Source organism: Cervus canadensis, chromosome 30 (genome assembly GCF_019320065.1).
Source record: "Cervus canadensis isolate Bull #8, Minnesota chromosome 30, ASM1932006v1, whole genome shotgun sequence".
NCBI lineage: Eukaryota > Metazoa > Chordata > Mammalia > Artiodactyla > Cervidae > Cervus > Cervus canadensis.
In genome coordinates this window covers 29,233,429-29,253,374 of record NC_057415.1, presented here as the reverse complement: position 1 = coordinate 29,253,374, position 19,946 = coordinate 29,233,429, and positions in this window count along the sequence as shown.

Here is a 19,946-nt window from a genome sequence, read left to right as displayed (position 1 = left end):
TTGTTCATTTAATCCTCACAGGAGTCATTTGAGGTGGGTAATATTAACTCCCTTCACTTAAGGGAACCGAGAGGGGCTAACATCTTTGAGCATACACCTTGTAGAAAGTGCTCAGCCCTAGGGGTATACAAGTAACAGACAGTTGCCAGTTCTATAAGAAAATCAGCCTTTGCAGACAAATGTAATTGCTAATCAACTTCAGTTTGGAGAAGACAGAGGAAGGCAATTAATTCAGTCTCCTGGGGGTGGGGAGAGAAGGAGATGGCTTCTAAGGGGATGAGGTGGGTGAGAATGGAAGGTCAAGCCCAAGGGCGAAGGATAGGCCAGACAGAGAGAACAACATGCAATTGTGGTGTCAGTAGGAGATAGCAAAAGATTTCATTTCTGTTGGAGAGAAGGTGATATGAGGATCAGCAGGAGAGGGGGCTGGAAGAGTACGTAGGGTCTGAATGGTGGAGATTTCTTTATGTCGGGTTGAGTTTGGACTTGATCTTGAACGGAAAACGGAGCTAGTGAAGATTTCAAATTGGAGGGTGGCAGGATTAGATTTGCACAGAAGAAAGGTAATTCTGGTGTTGAGGTGAAGACTTGATTAAAAGTGAGAGATGGGAAGCCCTTGGGAAATCCAAAGATGATATTAGTCTGAACCAGGCAGAGGCGAGGGTAATGGGGCAGAGAAGACCAATTCAGGATGTGGAGGGAGAACCCAGAAGACTTGGGGACCACTTAGATGTGGGGATTTGGGAGGAGGGAGAATTGAGGAGGATTCTAGGATAGTGGCTTGAGTCACTGGATATATAGGATTCGAATATAGTTAGGGAAACTTGGAAGGTAAACAAGTTAGGTGGGGAGAGAATGGGATAAAGATGCTGAGCCCAGTTTTGGACCTGCTAATTAATAAATGGTTTTGTGGCAGTTAAGAACTTTCCAGGAGACAACTGAATACTTGTGTTTACTTAAAATAGCCCTTACTCTTATCTGAAATTATCTCATTTGCTCATCTATTGTGGGTTTTTTTTTTTTTTTTGCATTCTTACCTGCTCACCCAACTGTGAGCTCCATGAGAACGGGGACCTCTGTGTGTTTTGTTCATGGATATATTTCCAGGGCCAGGTACACCTTTGTTGAACAAATGAAGCACACAGAAAGTGTGCTGAGAGATTACTTGGGGGAGGAAGGGACAATATCTTATTCCTCTTCGCACTTTGATGCCTGGTAGAGAGTGGGTGCTCAATGTGAAAATGAACAATTATCGTATTCCCAGGTATATACCTGAGAGAACTGAAAAGAGGTGTTCAGAGAGTTGTACGACCATGTCCATAGGAGCATTATTCCTAACAGATAAAAGGTAGAAAATAAATAAAAGGAAACAATCCAAATGTCCATTAACTAAAGAACAGATAAACAAAAATGGTATATCCATCCAATGGAATATTATTTAGCGGTAAAAGGAGTGAAGTACTGATACCTGTCACAACATGGTTGAACTTTCAAAACTTTATGCAAAGTGAAAGAAGACAGACACAAAAAGCCACTTAATGTATGATGCCATTTATATAAGATGTCCATTTATATAAATGCACTTATATAAAATGATAGATTAAGTCCATAGAGACAGAAAGCGTGTTAGTGATTGCTGGAGGCCGAAGGAAGTAGGGAGTAGGGATTGCTTAATGGGTACAGATTTCTTTTCTGGGTGATAAAAAATGTTCTGAAATTATATAGTGGTGATGACTGTTCACTGTCATGAGTGTGCTGGAAGGCACTGAATTGTACACTTTAAAATCATCACAAGGGTGAATTTTATATTTCAATGGATTTTACTTTGATAAAAGAAAAAAAATAGAATGGTCTGCAGGTAAAGGATAACTGAACTCTAATACCTATAGGACTGCTACTTCTAACTCACCTACAGATGAACTTGAGAACCACAGAAAGCAACACTGGGGCCTGAATCTACCGAACAGATATAATTGTTCAGAGTTATCAAATCGCTGCTCATAGGATTCCTTGAATGATTCTTGAAGGATTCCTTCAGACTGAGCACTCATCTCTACTGCATGAAAAATGACTCTATTCCTAAGTAGATCTTTGGGGAAATATTTATTGCATGAAGCAGGAAAGTGACCTGCTTATGGTAACTACAATGCTACTACTGAAGGTAGCAATGTTCATTTAGTGACCAAAAACTACCTCCTCATTTGTGTACCCTAAAACCATGGGCTTAAGACAGCCAGGACTTATAAGAGGTTGTCCTCCCATGATTTTGCGGGGAAGAGGACCCAACATGAGGTCTCTGGGGGGATAAAAGAAAGCCACAGAAGAAGGACTGGAGGTTGTGATGTGAGCTCTGCATACTCTGGGGGCAGACCCTTTGGCAGGCAGTTCCCCCCAGAGCCCTGAAAAGGCTGCAGGAATAATGCTTTTTCTTATTTCTAGCTGTGAATAGACCTCTAGTGGCAGCTGCTGAAATTAACCTGCTCTCTCTGGAGCCTGGACAGTGCCCCCTCTGTAAATGGGCATCATTCCTTTCTCTCAGAGCCCATTACTGGTTGCAGCCAGTCCAACAGAAGAACAAAACATCTCCAGCAATATTAAACCTCTTGGGAGTCTGGTCTGGCTAAACATGCTCTTTAAAATCTCTGAGCCAATTTTCTTTATTGCCTATCCTCTCTGTAGCTGAACCATGGACAAGGAACTTGTCCTGTGCTGACAGCCATAAGCCTTCATTTCTACTGGGCACTGGGAAGAAACCCAAAGCCAGGATCTCTCCTGTGAAAGGAGTTTGGATGGGAGGCATGCTTGACTCTTATACCAAAGAAAAGAATGCCAGTGAATGGTAATATTTGAACTGGAATTAGGTTCAAGCCTCAGTGGGCCTAATTCCTACTTTCTTATTGGACAGTCTTTCTCAAACTTGTGCCAAACAGTGTCACGGAGTCTCATCCAAGGAGGCCACACTGACTGCCTCTTCCTCTCCAGACAGATGATCCTGTCTTGCTCTGTGTTCACACTTCCATTTTGGCACTTCTGGTACTGAAGTCATTCATTCATTCAACAAGTATTTACCGACCTACTTTGAGTCTGGCACTGTTCTAGGTGTTAGGAGGGTGGTGAATATAAAAGGCAAAGTGTTGGTACTTATGGGAAGACAACAAATAAGTATACAACAAAATAAACACACACACACACAGAGGAACACACACACACCGAAGAATGGCTACCCGCTCCAGTATTCTTACCTGGAGAATTCCATGGACAGAGGAGCCTGGCAGGCTACAGACCATGGTATCACAAAGAGTTGGACATGCAATATGTATCATGAGTTTTATATATATATATATACAAGTGGCACCAGTGGCAAAGAATCCGCCTGCCAATGCAGGAGACGTAAGAGACTTGGGTTCGATCCCTGGATCGGGAAGATCTCCTGGAGGAGGGCATGGCAACCCACTCCAGTATTTTTGCCTGGAGAATCCAATGAACAGAGGAGCCTGACAGGCTACAGTCCATGGGGTCACAAAAAGTTGGACGTGACTAAAGCAAGTTAACACACACGTGTGTGTGTGTGTGTATATATATATACATAACACTTATATGTGTGTATATATGAAGAAAAATAAAGTTAAGTAAGGGAGATAGGGAATGCAGTGGGTAGGTGGAGATTAGTATTTTAATAGGTTGGTTAGGGAAAGTCTCTCTGATTACCTGACATTTGAACAGAGTTCTGAGAGGCTGATGGAGAAAACCACACAGAGGATATTGTGCAAAGGAAGCGTATGCTGTGATTATATTTTAACCAGATGACTCTGGCTGTTTGTGAGGAGACCAGAATGAGAAGGAGCATGGGGAAGCAGAGAGACCGGCAGGAGTCTATTGCTGGAATCCACGTGGAGATGAGAGTGTCTCTAACCATGGTGGATGCAGGGGACATTCTAAAAGGTGGGGAGACATGGGAAACGTCTTGAAGGCAGACCTCACAGGATGGGCTGATGGGTTGGAGGGAAGGGGGAGCCAAGGACGATTCCAAGTGTGGCTGCCTGGAAGAATAGGGTCCCCATTTCCAAAAGTGGCAAACACGTGGGAGAGAAGTTTTAAATGGAGAAACCAGGAGTTTGGTTTTGGACTTGTTAGGTCTAAGATGTTATTTAGACATCCAAGAGGAGATGTCAAGAAGGCAGCTGTAGATAAAAGTGTGGGTTTCAGGGAGAGGTCCAGAGCTGTAAATCTGAGAATTGTTGAGAGTACAGCCGGCATTTTCAAGCACAGAGCAGAATGAGGTCATCATCCAGGGAGTGAAATTAGATACAAAAGAGAAACAACCCAAGAACTGAGCTCTGGGACAAAGGGGTTTTCACTGCGGGCAAGCAAGCGAAGGACACAGAGAATGAATGCTAGGAGAGGCAGGAAGAGAACCACAGAGAGCGATGGCCTAGAAACCAAGGGAAGAAAGTGCTTCAAGAGAGAGGGAGTGAAATGAGCAGAGAGTTGAGAAGAGAACGGAGGACTGACTGTCGATGTGAAGTCACACTTGCAATGTGGAGTCACTGGTGACCTTGCAAGAGCTCTTCCCGCAGAATAGTGGGACCTAAAACCTGATTCGAGTGACTTCAGGAGAGAAAGGGAAGAAGTGAAACTGAGCCTTGACGGATCCTTTGAAGAGTTTTTCTGTAAAGAGGACCTGAAAAAAAAGGCATGAGACAGAGAGAACTGAAGTCCTGGAGGAGATGGGAAGGGATGGGACCCATTGTACAAATGGAATTGTTAGGCTTAGAAAGGAAAATGGACATAACAGTTACCTTTCCCCCTCCTTTAAAAAAGAAAGTCTGTGAGTCATTTTCTTAATTCACACCTACTATTATTCTGAGCTGTGAGCAGGCAAAGATGGACAGGAGAGACAGTGGGTTAACATTATTTGTGTCTTGAATTGGACTATTTGTGAAACACCATAAAATATTGATATATGAAATCCAGAATAGCTAAGTATATAAGACATCATTCAATACTAGATTCTAGCATGGACAAGTACTAAAAGGTGCCATAGGATAAAAAAATTATCTTGAAATATTTCCAACATGAGCTTAATGTATTTCCATGAATTGGCAAAGACCCACTGTGCTGGTTTTGCAGCTGACATCTGGTCCCGTCTGCAGAACACCAGGGTCCCATAGGTTCACAGGTTGCCTTGGCCATCCAGAGAACTGTACAGCATTCAGAGGAAACATCTTAGATGTTGAGCTGATCCCTCCACCAACATCCAGAGACTCTTTGAATCACAGATGAGATCTCCTAAAACCAATATCACCAGCACTGAGATCACCCAACACGGGCTTGGCAAGGTTGGACTGACTTTGTCACTAGGGTACCCAGGAGGCCAGCTACCTTGGAAGGTATGGTCATCATAGAGACCTGGGCTTAAATTTTGCTTCTGCAACTAACCAACTGTAGGATGCTGGGGAAATCCATTCACTTCTTTGACCTTCAGTTTTTTCACCAGTGAAATGGGAAAAAATAATGTCTGCTTAAAATGCCTATCATGAAATTTCAATTTGATAGCACATTATCACGGGCTTCTCTGGTGGCTCAGCAGTAAAGAACCACCTGCAATGCAGGAGACCTGGATTGGATCCCTGGGTTGGGAAGATCCCTTGGAGAAGGAAATGGCAACCCAGTCCACTATTCTTGCCTGGGAAATCCCATGGACAGAGAAGCCTGGTGGGCTACAGTCCATGGGGCTGCAAAGAGTGGGGCATGACTTAGTGACTAAAATAGCAACAACAACATTAAAAAGTATTATAATAAACATTAGCTGACTTTTCATCTCTTCGCCTCCACTGGATTTTTTAAATTTATTTATCTATTTGGCTGTGTCGGGTCTTAGATGCAGCATGTGGGATCTTTTGTTCCAGCTCACCGATTCTCTAGCTGTGGCTCGCGGGCTCAGTAGCTGCAGCTCATGGGCTTAGTTGCTCTGCAGCATGTGGGATTTTAGTTCCCTTACCGGGGATCAAACCCTCCTCCCTTGCATTGGCAAGCAGATTCTTAACCAGTGGACCAGCAGAGTAGTCCCCTCCACTGGACTTTTAGAACTAAAAAAAAAAAAAAAAAAGGAGCTAGATGAGTGTGGGGGGGCAGCAAGTCAGAGAAAGAATTTCTCAGTAGGGGACCATGTCTGATTAAGAGCTAGGATTTCAGATGAGCTCAGTGTGATTGCATCAGAATTCCTGAATCTCGAAGTGCTTTGGTTTCTCCCTCTGTAAAATAGTTTTCATAATTCCTACCTCTATGAGTATCTGCTAGGACCAAATGTTTTCATATATGGAAAACAGTGTCTCAATTACATGTTCATCCATTCTCATATATTGGAACAGCTCTTATCAGAAATAAATGCTCAATAAAGTGAAAATGTTAGTCACATGTTGTGTCCGACTCTTTGTGACTCCATGGACTGTAGCCCGTCAGGTTCCTCTGTCCATGGGATTATCCAGGCAAGAATACTGGAGTGGGTTGCTGTGGCTAACTCCAGGGCATCTTCCTGAACCAGGGATCAAAATCAAGTCTCCCGAAATGGAGGCAGGTTTGTTTTTTTTTTTTTTTACCATCTGAGCCAAGGGAAGCCCATAACTCTCTGCTATTTAGGGAGAACAGGCAGGAACCCCTGTTAGATGCAGGGGGATTCAAATGTGATTGAGGCATGGTCCCTGCCTGCCAGGAGCTTACTGGTGGAGGAGGTGTGGCAGATACATTACCAATTACAGTAGTAAAACTGGAAAACCCTGGAGTCAGCTGGGGGCCACAGACACTCATATCCTTGCCAGCTGCCTCCCGAGTCTCCTTTCCTGGTCGCTCTCTCCCCTCAATCCCTCTCTCTTGAATTTCTCCCGGATTCCTTATTCCTCTCCCTCTAGTATGTGTTATAGCTTTCTCTTTCCTCCACACCCTGAGTAGCAGCCAATACTGGGATCCTGAGGTTTTGCTTTCTACCCTAGGTGGGCTGATCAGGGAAGTTTCCAGCAGAGGTGCTAAGAAAATGTATATGAGTGTTTGGAACATGCCTTAGTCATATGCTGGAGATTGCTGGTGTGATTCCACAGACCTGCACACTTAGTCTAGTAAAACTTCTTCATGGTTTTACTGATTACAGATATTATAACATTAAGAATAAATGCATAGCATTGTGTATATCCCTTCAAGACAGCCTTCGTCATAATTGCATATACTGTACTGTAGTAATTTTAAAATTAAATTTTACATTAAAGGATAATATGTGTGTATCAGTCAAAAATTTAAATAGTATTAAAAGGTCTATTATAGAAAACCAGCTGATCTTCATCTTACCACCTCGTTCCCCAATTCTCCTACTTATGTCTTCTGGAATTTACTTCCATATTCTGCTTAGGAATATGTGCTTGTTCAGCTATGCTACAATTCATGGAGTTATCTGTTGACTTCCTCTGATAATAGATGAGATTTAGGTTTTCTTAGACAAACACCAACCCACTTCTTTTTCCCTTCATCCTCCCAAAATGGCTACATCACATTTTTTGTTAAATTGGTAATTAGAGTTTACATTATTCTGACTATATATCACTCCTTGCCGAGTCAAGTAATATACTATGATTATGTTTCCTTCCTTATACAGCTGGGTTTATTTTTTAATCTGGAATGAACATTTTGCTTTCCTGGTAGCTCAGATAGTAAAGAATCTGCCTGCAATGCAGGAGACCCAGGTTCAATCCCTGGGTCAGGAAGATCCCAAGGAGAAGGAAATGGCAACCCACTCCAATATTCTTGCCTGGAAAATCACATAGACAGAGGAGCTTTGTGGGCTACAGTCCATGGGGCTGCAAAGAGTTGGACACGACTGAGTGACTAACACTTAAACTTACAATGTTTTTTTCTTAATTTCCCTGTTTGGTATTGTTTTTATTTATTTTTAAAATTTGTTTAACTTAAAAAATGCTTTATTATTTTTGAAATTATTTATTTGGCTGCCTAGGGTTTTAGTTGCAACACATAAGATCTCCGTTGCATCATGTGGAATTTTTTTCTGCAGCATGCAGGCTTAGTGGCCCCATGGCATGTGGAATCTTAGTTCCCCGACCAGGGATTGAACCAGCATCCCCTACAATGCAATGTGAATGTTTAACCACTGGACCATCAAGGATGTCCCTGGTATTATTTTTGTATGACTCTCTTCTCCTTTAGGCTTGAGAGCCTCCAGGACAAGGATTATATTTATCATATATATTTATCTTTGTATTCCAAGACTAGCATAGTAGCAGACAATAAAGATGCTGAACATATGCGTGGATGATTGATGGGGTGGATATTTTAGTCTACTTGTGTTTCTCCATAGAGGCACTGTTGGCATTTTGATAGGACAAGCCTTTGTTGGGAGGGACTGTCCGGCACGGTGCAGGAAGGTATGGGTCCCTGGCCTCTGCCCACTACAGGGCAGCAGCTGTCCCCAGCCATTGCGTCAGCCCCAAGTCACTCTGACATCTCCCCGAACCCTTTGCAGGGGTGGTACCACCTGTGCGTGAGACCACCTGCTTCCAGTGCAGTGGGTGTCAGCACCCAGGTGTGTCGGTGTGTTTGGCTGATGCCAGAAGCCTCGGAAGTCCAGTATTAAGAGCAGAACAAGAGCTGACAGCTGTTGCAGAGATGGGGCCCTCTTTTTTGGGTAGGGGGAGAGGCGTGCAAGTCTAGGATGGTGCAGAAGTTTGAACTGGGCCCCATCCAGAGAGGCAAAGCAGGGTCAAGCAAGGAACAGTCACTGTAGCAAGGCTATTGTAGTATCTATGCATATTTTTTTTGCGATATTTCCCTTTTCCATCCATACACCCCTCCTTGGGAAATTGCCCTATGAACCACGTGATGATGGCTTCTCAGCACCCACCTGACTGCAACAATGATTAGGAGCCTCAAGTAACAAGATAATTCATTGGCTGGCTAGTGGCCTTTCAGATTTTCTTTTATCGAGTAATTGAACCAACAGGCCAGAGGCTGTAGTCATTCAATGGTGAGTATCTGAGCTGAAAGGTCATATAGACTTGAGATGAAGTTTGCAACATGACAAAGGGGAAGCCGCAGCACATGTAAGTCAGAGTTTTGTGACAGCACATAAACTGTGATTGAGAAGAAGAGGAAGCCGGTTATTAGGCCAAGGAGAGCATGACTCAGCCCTGCAGGAAGGTGGGAGGTGAGAGCACATGGCCCTGGAGAGAGGGGGAGGGACAGTAGCTTGTCTATTACCCTTGGGTTCCATGAGACTTCCTGCTAACTTCCAATTACTCTTCTTATTTTATGTAGCTGGAGTGGTTTCTGATTCATGCAACCAATGATATACACTGACTATAACTCCATGGTTTGATCGGCTATGGAGGTCTGATCTCATGTCAGGCATTAAAGCCAGGAATCAAGAACCAGAGTCAGGGAAGAGAAGGAGGTCAGTGAGTCGTGGTGAAGTGGCTTTGACAATGCCAGAGCCGATCCAGCTTCCTCTGGGGACTGGGGAGCAAGTATTGATGGTAGGAGACAGCTGGGGGACGAGACCTCCCCACCTGAAGAACAGTGTGGGGGCAGGAACTGCTGGGAGCTCCCTTCAGCCTCACACAGGGCATCCAATCCATTTTGCCTTGGACTACTTGGCTGATAATTTCATCTTTCAGCCAGGAGCGGAAGAGGCTTGGGGAACTTCTGTTCTGGACCTAATTCTGACCAACTAGGAAAAATTGCTTGGCAAAGTGAATGTGACAGAAACCTTGGGAAAAGGCAACAACGTCATCCTGGGGTTTGTGAAAGCTGAAAAGAATGGAGGCTGGGCAGTTAGAATTCTAAGCCAATGACCATTCATATACTTATTCAGCTTATAGAACACAGACTGTGCTTGCAGCATTCTTGGTGCTGGGACTACAACGTGTAGCAAAGCAATGTTGCTCCTCTCGGGAGGCTTATATTTTACAGCAAGTAAATGAATGAACAAAATCATTTTGGATACTTTAAAAGTGCTACGCAAACAATAAAACAGGTAATGGGAAAGTGCTGGGTGTGGAGTACATCTAGATCGATGGTCAGGGAACACCTTCCTGTGGGGAGGGGCTATTTGAGCTGAAATTCAAGTGATGAGAAAGAACCAGCCAGCATGTCATGAGAAGGACCAGCAAGCACAAAGGAATCCTGGGTAGATCTGGCTTGGTCTGGTCAACAGGGGTCCACAGCCTCCAGGATCTAATGCCTGATGATCTGAAGGGGAACTGATGTAACAATAGTAGAAATAAAGTGCACAATATATGTAATGTACTTGAATCATCCTAAAATCATCCCCCTCTACCTCAGTATGTGGAAAATTTTCTTCCATGAGACCGGTTCCTGGTACCAAAAAGGTTGGGGACCACTGGTCAACAATATAAAAGCATATGCTTTTCCTTAGAATGAAAAGCTCTGTGAGTGTGCAGAGGTGTTTTTCCATTACAATTAAACTTGGGCAGCCAACCTGGTGATCTTGAAGAAAATTCTAGCATAGATTTTTAAATAAATAGTTCCTGATACCTACACAAAAATTGATAGTCATTAGTGTCTGGTTTGTGACCACTTATATAACTAGATCCTCTCCAAATTTTGAAGGGGTTGGGGGGATCAGTTTAATAAAATAATATGGTAGAGAGAAGCAGACAATATATTTTGATTTCAGCAAAGTATTTGATGAAATATCACGTGTTAGTTTTATGGAAATTCGAAAAATGAAAAATTCTTATTTAGCTAGCTGAATGCAAAAGATGGTCTTACAAAAAGAGGTCCATTTGACCTGTGATTCCAGAAGCCAAACTAGAACCAAGGGTTGGAAATTATGGGAAGTTCAATTCAGTCACTCAGTTGTGTCTGACTCTTTGTGACCCCACGGACTGCAGCATGCCAGGCTTCCCTGTCCATCACCAACTCCCAGAGTTTACTCAAACTCATGTCCTTTGAGTCGGTGATGCCATCCAACCATCTCATCTTCTGTCATGCCTTTCTCCTCCTATTTTCAATCTTTCCCAGGATCAGGGTCTTTTTAAATGAGTCAGTTCTTCCCATCAGGTAACCAAAGTATTGGAGCTTCAGCTTCAACATCAGTCCTTCCAATGAATATTTAGGACTGATTTCCTTTAGGATGTACTGGTTGGATCTCCTTGCAGTCCACGGGACTCTTAAGAGTCTTTTCCAACACCACAGTTCAAAAAATTACGGGAAAGCAGATTTTAATTCAGAGTAAGTCTGACCTTTCAAAGAGTAAGAGATGTCCTGAAGCTTCTTTGGAATTAGGACACAGATGAGTGAGACTGATGCAGCAGATGGTGAATATTTGGGGGCCTGGTCTCAACCACCATGATAATCTAGGATTATATGATTTGGGAGAAATAAATGAACATGATGTACCATTTTCTCTGTGATTTAATAATGCGTGCATCCATGCTCAGCCACTTCAGTCATGTCTGACTCTTTGCAACCCCATGGACCATAGCCCACCAGGCTCCTCTGTCCATGGTATTTTCTTGGTAAAAATACTAGAGTAGGTTGCCATGCCCTCCTCTAGGGTATCTTCCCAACCCAGGGACTGAACCTGTGTCTCCTGCGTCTCCTGCATCAGGGGCAGATTCTTTCCCACTGAGCCCCTGGGGAAGCCCATGATTTAGTAATGATCTCTCCTATAATAAAGGAGATGTCATTCACCCAGAGGAGAAACCTCAACGCTTGCTCCCCCATCCCTCACCCCCACATTCCATCCATTCTCCAATGCCTTCTCCTCATTTCTACTTCCACCGCCGTTGCCCTACTCAGACTCCCGCCATCTTTTGACCGAACTATCGTGTTGATCTCTTCATTGTCTCCCCTCATGACTTCATTCTTTGTGTGTGGCCAGAATGACATTTTAGAAAACAGAACCTACACCAAGCCCCTCTACTAAAATCTCCACTGACCCTTATTTCCCTAAGGAGAAGCTCCACAAGTCTTGGACTATCCCTAGGCTCCAACCTCATTTCCTGCATATCTGTCCTCCTCCAAACATGCCATGCAGGCTTAGGCCTCTTGTCGGTCCAGCATTTTGAGCTCTCTCAAATGCCACATCTTCAAAGAAACTACCTCGCTTCCCTAAGCAAGAATAATTACTTTTCCACCTTTATTCCCACACAATAACTTCTCTCATTAATTACATAATACATTTACTCTTTATGTCAATCTTGCACTTTTCATTCTTTACAATTTACTAGTGGTGCCTACTATGGACCTGCTCCGTGCTTGGTGTTAGCAGAGAAAAGTTAGTACTAGTTTATTATGTGGCTGGTATTGTGATATGTGTTTTATATCCATTATCCCAACCTTAATCCAATGTGGTTGTTCAGTTGCCAATGAGTTACTGTTATTATGTGATAAGAGACATTATCCCGATGAGAAAGGCCTATGATATAGTTACTGTTATTATCCTGCTTTTAAAGATGAGGAAACTCAGGTTTAGAGAAGCTCACCACAATCATGCAATTGGCAAGGGCCTGGGCTGGAATTTATATTCAGAGTTCAGATTTCTAGTCACTGTGTTAGGACATCTTTTCATGACAGATGAAGAGACACAGAGAAAACCTTGCCCCCGGAGAGTTCAGAGATTGATGCTTCTAGCTGCTGAATGTCTATACTTAGTGTTCCTATATTTCTGAGACCATATTTAGCCATTTCCATATCAAGTCCACCGATTGGATTTTAAGCTCTTTAAGGGCAGACATGGCACCATACCATCATGTTCATCTCCCATCTCCCAGGCACAGCGTTATTCTAATTACATTTGCAGATTGAGTTAACAAATCATTAAATGTGTCAGACCAACTATGCTGCAAGTTTTCCTGGGTAATCGGATTTAATTATATCCAGCTCTGGGCCCTACACAATGGGGACACTGACAAGCTGGTGCACATTCACTGGGAAAGTGGAGGGGCCGTTTTGAGTGCTATATATAAACACTCCCTTCCTTGGCATTTATTTGGAAAGTATTAAAATAACCTGTGAATGTGTTAGAAGATCTTTCTGTTCCCTACTTTATAAATGATTATTTCAGTCTTGAAGAAAGTTGTTTTTTTTTTCTTTTTTGCATGTTGCATAGTGTTTATATTCGGATAATCAGATAATATTAATAATGAGAAAACACATAACAACTGTAAAAATGGCATTATGCAATAAACATTTTCAGAGTCAAGAGGACAGTAGGCACAGTGGCGTGGAGACATGTTACTGTGCCCAGTAATTAATTGTTCATGGCAACACTGGGCTTCCCTGGTGGCTCAGTGGTAAAAATCCGCCTGCCAGTGCAGAAGCTGTGGGTTTGATTCCTGGGTCAGGAAGATCCCCTGGAGAATGAAATGGTCACCCACTCCAGTATTCTTGCCTGAGAAATTCCATGGACAGAGAAACCTGGTGGGTTAGAGTCCATGGGGTCACAAAAGAGTTGGACACGACTTAGCGACTAAACAACATTTATTGAGAGCTTGCTGTGTGCCTGTCACTATTTGGAAGTGCTTTCCATGTATGAACTCATTTATGCCACAACCCCATTTTACAGCTGAGGAATGCAGAGGCACAAGGCCACTTAACTGCAGATCTATACTGAGCATCGCCAGCATTCTACAATTGGTCTGCCTGGCCTTCCCATCAGCTGCCCCTTCAGAGGCAAGGACAATGTCTGGTGCAGCTCTGTACCTTGGAGCCTGGCAGATTCCTGGTAGGACAGAACCTAACTGCTCTGTCAGGGAACAGGGCTCCTCCTTATCTGCTCACCTGGGAAAAGCTCAATGAACCCAGCAGTCTTGCTGTCCAAGGAAGGCCAACACATCCTTCTGGGGCTGACTCAGAGGAAACACTAAATTAGCAGCATAGATGCCCAGTCGAGTAAGCTGAGCTGAGGGTTGGCTCATCTTGGTTCTGCGGAGCACAGAACCAAGTCACAGAGTTAGATGGTTAGAGAAGTTCGTAGCCTCTTCCTGAGATGGTCAGAGTAGGTGTGGTCTTGCTCGCACGACCATAATTCTCTAGGTCTGTGGTTAGACATCGTATGAACTCACTGGGAGAGACACTGCCCCTGGTCCTCCTCCTCGTAATGCTTCCATTTCCCACCAAGCCCCCTTTGGCTGTACAGTTTTCTTCTATGGAGATGGTACCACTTTTAGTCAAACTCTTGCTCAGCCTTGGAGTCTTTTCTGTTACTTTCATGTGATTCTGCCTATCTCTGCTTTGACCTGTAACATGCTGATTTTACTTTTATCTTTAAAGGGCTACCTCATGCTGCTTATTTTAAATTGTCTTCTTTCCCCATCCCTCTAACCCCAAGTACAAACAGCATTATAATCCCCATTTTAGAGGTGAGGAGGAACAGAGGCCAGCCTCCTGACTTGAAGCCTAACATCTGTCCCCAATATCTGTACTGCTTCAACAGTTCCATTTGCTCGTATGTTGCACATGGCATCAAATGTCTTTAGGCAGTGGCATGGTCACCCCAGGACTCAGGCAGTCAGTACTACTACTGTGCTGCCTTTTTAAAAAATTGAATACTTGTTTATCTGGCTGCTCCGGGTCTTAGTTGCGGCACGTGGGATCTAGTTCCCTGGCCAGGGATCGAACCCAGGCCACCTACGTCGGGAGCACAGTCTTAGCTGCTGGACCAGCAGGGAAGTCCCTTGGTTCTTTCCTAACATGCTGGGCAGAGTGAACACTGTACGCATCCCTGGCTTTCCCGTGCAGCTTGCCAGTGCTTTTCATGCAAATGCTGCCCCTCATCTTTCAGTTTTTGTCTGCTTGGCTCTGGGGTCCTTCTTACTTGGCCATGTTTTTCTCTGTCCACACAGAAGCTTTCTTGTACACTGCCCCCAACAGTACTTATAATCACCTCTCCTGAGACCAATACCGTAATCTCATATGTAATTCACTGTCTCCTTTCTCATTTCTCTGTAGCCTTCATTTTACTCTCACCCTGAGCTCGTGTTCCCCTCTCAACATTTCTCCAAATAGGCCAGGTTGGCCGCAATCCTCTTCCGGCCTCTATAATCTGAACCGCCTCTTTCTCTGTCTTTTATTTACTTTAACTGGGAGCACATCCCATTTATTATTAAGTTTCATTTACATGGATCTCGGGCCCCTGTGTGTGATTTCCCGGCTCTCAGCTGGTTGGATACCTCTTTTCTGCCCCCAATTGCAAGCAGGCGTTAGTAATCAACACAGAACCTCTCTGATAATCAAATTAGACAAGTGGGACTCTGCCTGTATTTTCTTCTTAATCACTGGGCGTGTTAGCAATAATGTCGGCTCAAATAATCTGGCGGTGTGAACCTCTCTCCATGTTATTTATTTATTTTTCCCAGATCTACTTCAGTATCGTCCCACAGCCAAAGAATGCAAACTATGTCCTCATCCAGACTGGGTTTAGAATCTTGATTGTGGACAATGTCAACTGCTTCAAGCCTGGGTGAAGCTCATAATTGGCTGGTAGTACATCATGCAGGGGATTTTTATTTTTTTTTCCCCATCCTTAACCCTAGCTGGTAATGAGTTTGTGCCCTGCGGCTAGAGTCTTGATGGCCCTTGACATTTTCCCTTGCTTCAGGAGAGAGACTACAGCTGCGCCTCTGCTCTTTGCTAGTTGGGGGAGGGGGGTGGGCAGGAGAGAGAGGAGAGCTGGCTGCCAGTGCCTCCAACTCCTTGAGTGACCTTGGCCAAGTCACTTTTCTCAGTTGTAAAGTAAGGGCTCTGATCTCCAACCCTCTCCACTGGAATGTAAGGGGACAATGAGATAATGTTTCTGGAGCCCTTGAAGCCACTTAGCCTGAGGATGCTGTATAGAGACTGAAGTGTCTGTAGAAATGCACTGATAGATACACAGTGAAATTAACAAATGGGAAACCTGGAAGAAGAGGTGGGACTTATCCTGCAGGAGGTACAGAGCGTCGGCTTTGTGACGTGACAATAAAACCAAGTTCTCCACGGGCGAAGCAGGGGCCCTGAAATGTCTCTTCTCCTCTGAAGTGGCTGGAAAAGGGGGGTGTCAGAAGTGAAGGTAGGATCTGTGGGCTCTAAATTGGACTTATGCTGCTCTGGTAGAATGGAGATGGCACTCTATTTGAAGATTTTTTAAAAATGTATATGTATGATCTGCTGACTTTGGGCAAGTCATTTAATCTAAATCTTACATTTCAATCTGTAAAATGGGGGTAATATTACCTCACAGGGGCTTTTCCAGGATATAAGGAGGAGAAAGGGAACTACAGTAAGTCCCCCACATATGAACGAGTTCCATTCCCAGAGTGCCTTTCTAAGTCCAATTTGTTCATAAGTCCAACAAAGTTAGCCTAGGTACCCAACTAACACAGTTGGCTATATAGTATTGTACTATAATAAGCTTATAATACTTTTCACACAAATAATACATAAAGAACAAACAAGCACACAAAAATAAAGAAAGTGTTTTTAATCTGCAGTATTTGTTTTTCAGTCACCTTCGTGCCTGACTCTTCACTACCCCATGGACTGCAGCATGCAAGGCTTCCCCATCCTTCACCATCTCCCGGAGTTTGCTTAAATTCATGTCCATTGAGTCAGTGATGCCATCCACCCATCTCATTCTCTGGCGCCCCCTTCTCCTCCTGCCCTCAATCTTTCCCAGCATCAGGGTCTTACAGTGAAGTACTTTGAAAAGTACAGTAGTATAGTGTAACAGCTGTGCATCGAGTGAACAGGCAAGAGGAGTTACTAACTGGAGGAGGGAGAGGAGGTGGGAGATCATAGAGCTGAAGAATCATCAGCAATAGGAGACGCAGGGCAAGCTGCCACCTCACTCATACCTGACGCTGATGACACAGCTTCTGGTTCCTTGCTGGATTCAATTCTATCAACTCTCTTTAATAAAGGATCCAGTGATGTCTGAGGATAGCTCTTTTCTTCTCATCATAGATGACATCCTGGGCTTGAAATAAAGATACTGTACTCTATACAGTACTGTATAGTACAGTACATAAAACAACCACGTGAGGAGGATACATGCGGGTGACAACAGATGCCGGACACGTGAACTAACTTATGTGATTGGACACGCGCATGCACTTTCACATCTTTCAAAGTTCACAAACTGAAGGTCTGTGTATGGGACACTTACTGAAACAATGGTGTGCTGGTGACTTGATCTCCGGAAAAAATAAAAATCCCCGATGTGTGGCGATTGTAATTTCTGTGGTGTAAACAGTAACACTGTGGATGATTTCAGGCTACTAATGGTTTAACCACTGACTGGCAAGATTTCTGATTGTTAAGGAACTGGCCTTTGTGAGTCTCTGGTTCTAACACATGTAGGGACCATTCGGTGAGGGCCTGTGTGCAACAGGCCTCATATATATTTCATTTCATATTCACAGCTTGCTCCTCAGATAGTGATAATGAACCCCAGGTTACTGATGAAGAAATCGAGGTTCTGAGATACCTAGTAGTTTGTACAGGGTCTCAAGTTAAGTGACAGAAGTAGGGTTGGAAGCCATAATTTTAAAGTCTATGCTCATTTCTCCATTCCAGCTTGGGTAGGCATGGCAATACATGGGCACGTGTGGCGTAATCTGAAACATATTACAGTGAAGTAAATGACTCCCTTATCTGAGATGTGACAGGATAGATTCTCACCTTTTGCAGAGTTCTAGGGCAGCAGCACCTAATCTTTTTGGCACCAGGGACTGGTTTTGTGGAAGACAATTTTTCCACAGATGGCAGGGGTGGGGGGTGGAGTGGGATGGTTTCAGGATGATTCAAGTGCATTACATTTATTGCGAACTTTATTTCTATTATTATTCCATCAGCTCCACCTCAGATCATCAGGCATTAGATCCCAGAGGTTGGGGACCCCTGTTCTAGGATTCACCCTGGATTTTTCAGATTCATAAGGAATGAGGCCCCACCCCTTTCATCTTCCTGGCCAATAAACTGCCAGATGGAAGGAGGGCCTCTGCTTCTGCTTCTCTGCTGGGAACCCGCACACATTCCTGTCGAGAACTGTAGAATGGAAATGGCCATTAAAATTAATCCTGGGAGATGAGGCAAGCCAGAGTTTGGCCAGATTCCAGTGTAATGTGCAATCCCCCAAAGAGGAGAAAGAACATTCCTTCTGAGATGGCGCTCCTCTTTGAACACTTGGCCCCGGTCCAGCTAATGGAGGGCAGAACTCCACAGACGGCCTGTTCACGCTCTCTCACAGCTTTTTCCCTTTGCCAGCCCGGCCTTCATGCCCTACTCTTGGATCTGGCCAGCTACTTCCATGCCTCCAACCTATGACACCCACTAACTGGATTATAATTATTTATTTGCCTGCTAGACTGAGCTGCTCTCAGAGCTTGAGAAACCAACCGGCATCGCTGCCAGTCCCACGTTTCTCCCAGCCAGAGGCCATCCTCCAATACAGGAAGTGCACTTTTTTGCAAGGACTTTGCCCACAAGCAGGGCAGCAGCAGCTCGTGTTGACCGCCAAGGTCAGTTTTCCTCTCTGTCCCGCTGAACCCAGATCCCGGGACATCCTTCTCTTCTAGAGAGCCCAGCCCTGTTAACTTGGGCAGCTAACCAGAGGCAGAGGGCCTTGCCAAGTCACCGACTCCTGGACTGTGACTCTACAGCTGGGTGCACACGCTTGCCAACAGCAGAGTTTCTGGGGTGTAGGTGGCGACCAGCATGGATCCTGTGCAGTGGCAAGGGATGGCCACCAGCCAGGGAGGCAGTGCTGTGAGCAGAGAGAGACCGAGGGCAGAGGGGGATGTGCGGCTTGGTCTCTGCAGCTCACGGGGCAGACCTGGGAGCTCTCAGCAGGCTGTACAAAACAGGCAGCGGGCTGCATTTGGCCCCTGGACTGGAGCTTGCTGCCCTCTGCTCTAGACAATCAATGAAACAATAAATCAAGCCCTGGGATGCAGTTTTTGCCAATTTATGTGGTACAAATATCCCCACTATGGAGGATTTCAAGCTACCAGCAGGACATCACTGAATTTTGGGTTGGGAAGAGACGTGTGGTAGCATGTCATTAGATAATATTTCTGCCGTAAGGATGCAATAGACATGAATAAATCAAGAACATGGCTTATAGTAAAACGTTGTAAAATGATTAGGAAAGGACGATTTTTGAGTATTACCTTTGTTATTAATATAGTTTATTTACTTGTAAGTTTATAGAATTAAATATTTAATAATGGTGGTTGGACAACCAGCTTGCAGAATTCCTGAAAAGTCAGCAAGTTTAGGCCTGGCTGCAGCATACCAGCAACCTTGGTTCCTCTGACTACACCAAGCCATATGGAAGGGATGAGAGAAAAGCCACCCACGACGAGAGATCTGAGAATCAGCTCTTGACATAGAAGTGTTAACTTCTTCCATTCCTTCCCCTGAAGAGTTCTACACCTGGCATGATATCCGGTTGTTTTCTTAGTCTTAGAACAAGAGCAAGAAAATTTGTTTCTTGATGATGTGAAGGGGGCTCTTGAGCCACCCCTAGTAGTTAAACGGTGTGGCCAACATGAAATTCACACTGAAGCGGAGCAAAGAACAAGGTCAAAACCAAGTCCAGACAGAAAGTGTCCAAGATAACTGGAGGACAGAGTGGAGATAAGAGACAGAGGGGTCAACATGTACCTCAGTTGGGTACTGATTGGGTCAGACCTGTTTAAGACTCAGAGTCAGGGTAGACTTATGGTTGGGCCATTTCTGATCGCCACCTCAGTCAATTAGGCCAGGATATGCTACATTAAGGGGCTTCCCTGGTGGCTCAGATGGTAAAGAATCTGCCTGCAATGTAGGAGACGGGAAGAAATTTAAAGATGCTTGCTCCTTGGAAGAAAAGCTATGACAAACCTAGACAGTGTATTAAAAAGCAATGACATCACTTTGCCAACAAAGGTACATATAGT